Genomic DNA, 2,993 nt, shown 5'->3' with positions numbered 1-2,993 from the left:
TGCAGGAGGGGAAGACCATCTATGAGATGGATTGATTCGGTGAATGGGGTAATCGGGATGGGTGTGTCAGAGGTGGTGTGGTTGGCGCAGGATAGAGCAGGGTTTAGGGCTGTTGTGCATAGGGTCGCTGTGAGTCGGAAACGACTCGACGGCACATAACAACAACAACAACTACCCTAAAAGTTGGCAGTTCAAACTCTCCCAGCACTATAATACTCTATGCAATTAGTAAAGGTTTACAGTTGAGCTAATAATGTATTTTACAATTATTATTCAAAGATTAGGGCGATAATGTTCCAAATGTCCGAACTACCACAGTCAGAAATTTAACAGAGAACATGGAATGAGGGATATCATTGCTGATGTCAGATGTATCTTGTCTGAAAGCAGACTGCCAGAACAATGTTAACTTGTGTTCTCTTTACTATACAAAGGTATTTGCAGGAATCATAACAAGTTATTGCTAACATTGAAAAGAATAGGAATCTCAGAACACTTAATTATGCTCATGTGAAACCTATTCATCCACCAAGAACCAGCTGTCCCAACAAAACTAGGAAACAATGCAAGCCTTAAAATCAGGGAAGGAGTGTTTCAGGGTTGTATCTTTTCTCCATAGCTACTGAATCTGTATCCTAAGCAAAAATTTGAGATACTGGACTGTATGAAGAAGAATGAGGCATCAGGAATGGAAAAGGACTAATTGGCAACCTGAGTTATGCAGATGGCACAACCTTAATTGCTGAAAGAGGAAGTTGAAACCCTTGCTGCAGAAGATGAGAGACTAAAGATTATATCTCAATATTAGAAAAAACAAAAATCCTCACTACTGGACCAATAGAAAATATCATGATAGATAAAGATTGAAGTTGTCAGTGATTGTGTTTTACTTGAATACATAATCAACACTCACAGTAACAGTAGTCAAGAGATAAAGGCATGTTGCCTTGAGAACATCCTATCAAGGACTCTCCACAGTGCTAGAGATCAAAGAGATCAGTTTAAAGACAAAGGCTTCCTCTGTGTGTAAAAATAGGACTATAAATAAGGAAGACGAAAGAAAAATTTGTGCCTTTGAACTGTGGTGTTGGAGAAGAGTGCAGAATATCCCATGGACTTCCAATAGAGCAATCAAGTCTGTCTTAGAGGAATTGAAACCAGAGTGCCCCTTGAAGCAAGGATGGTGAAACTTTTCACATTGAACATGTTGTCAGGAAGAGAGAGTACTTGGAAAAGTTATCATGCTGGTAATGGTGGAAGGTCAGAGAAGGAGAGGATGATGCTTAGCAAGTTCAATTGGCACAGTTACTGAACAATGGGCTGGAAGATATTAGATCATGAGGATGGGAAAGAGTAGGGCAAGGTTCATAGCCATTGTTCACAGGATCTCTGTGAGTCAAATTCAACTCAATGGCACCTGGCAACAATCCGCTAGCAGGTCTCACAGCAGATTGAAGAAAATACTATTAGAGGAATGACTCGTGATTGTGGTTGATGTAGGCAGATGTGCTTGGTTGCTTGGTGCTTGGTGAACTGCTGAGACTGGGTTAGTGCAGCTGTATCAGCTTAGAGACAGTGTCTCAAATCAAAAGATAAATTGCATTGGGTAAATCTGCTGTCAAGGACCTCTCTGTCGAGAGCAGTGATATCAATATAAACAAAGACTAAGATGCATCTGAGCCAAGCCATGACCTTTCCAATTACTTGTTATGAACCTGAAAGTTGAACAATGACTAAGAATGACAAGAGGAATTGATGCCTTTGAGTTTGCAGTATTGGAGACTAGTGCAGAATATCCCATTGACTGATAAGAGAGCAAACTTATATGTCTTGGAGAAAGTGAAGCCAGGGTGCTCTTTGGAGGCAAAGATGGTGAAGTGTCATTTCACACATTTTGGGAATTTTGTTAGGAAAGGCCTGTCCTTGGAGAAGAAAATTGTCCTTGTAAAGGTGGAGAATCAGCAAAAGAGAGGAAGATTTTCATCAAGATCAATTGACATCCTGTCACAATAAGCTCGAGTATATCAGAGGAGGTGATCATGGCAAAGGCTAGGGCAAGGTTCAGATCCTTTGTTCATGGGGTCACTATAAGTTGTAATCGACTTGATGACTCATAGCAACAACTCAAGTGAACAAGTGTTGAACTTTCAGAATCATTCTTTTATATAGGATCTCAGATCCATAAACCACACCTCCGAGAGAACTAAGTAAGAGTAAAAACCAAGGAACTGATGTCTGAACACAGCAAGGGAATGCTACATGGTTTAAAATCAAGAAAGGTGGGCATCAGGGCCAGGAGTGGCATCCACTTCGTAAACAACATGCCTGTGGAACTCTATGAACTTTGATAAAGGACAATAGTTATAGAAAGGATAAGGCCTTTTGTTCAGAGAGTTACTATGATGACAATCAACAACACAACAACAACATACCTATTCAAACTCTGTTCTGATTAAAGTTTTCAAGAAGCTGGATTTTATGAAAAAGAATGGAGCATCAGGATTGGAGGAAAACTCATTAACAAACTGCATTATACAGATGACACAACATTACTTGCTGAAATTAAGGAGGAACTGAGGTGCTTACTATGCAAGATCAAAGACTTCAATATGGATTATATCTCAGCATCAAGAAAGCAAAAATCTTCCCTACTAGGCCAATAGACACTATCATAATAGATGTAAAAAGATATAAATTGTCAATTATTTTATCTCGGATCCACAGTGAACATCCTTGATCTCAGCAGTCAGGAGATCAGGAGATGTATGTTGTTGTTATCGTTGTTATTGTTGCTATGTGCTGTCTAGTCACTTGTGACTCATAACAACCCTATATACAGTAGCTCTGAGCCCAGTCTTATCCTGAGCCAATCTCATTGTTTCTCTCACACCTACCCCCCCCATAACCCGTTACTATATCAGTGCATCTCATCCGGAGACTTCCTCTCCTGTGTTGTCCTACTATTCGTCCTTTTTTCCCCCTTCTTTTTTTTT

This window comes from Elephantulus edwardii, unplaced genomic scaffold (assembly GCF_000299155.1).
Source record: "Elephantulus edwardii isolate Elephantulus edwardi_28Jun2011 unplaced genomic scaffold, EleEdw1.0 scaffold00198, whole genome shotgun sequence".
Classification (NCBI taxonomy): Eukaryota; Metazoa; Chordata; class Mammalia; order Macroscelidea; family Macroscelididae; genus Elephantulus; species Elephantulus edwardii.
This window is presented reverse-complemented; position numbering follows the sequence as displayed.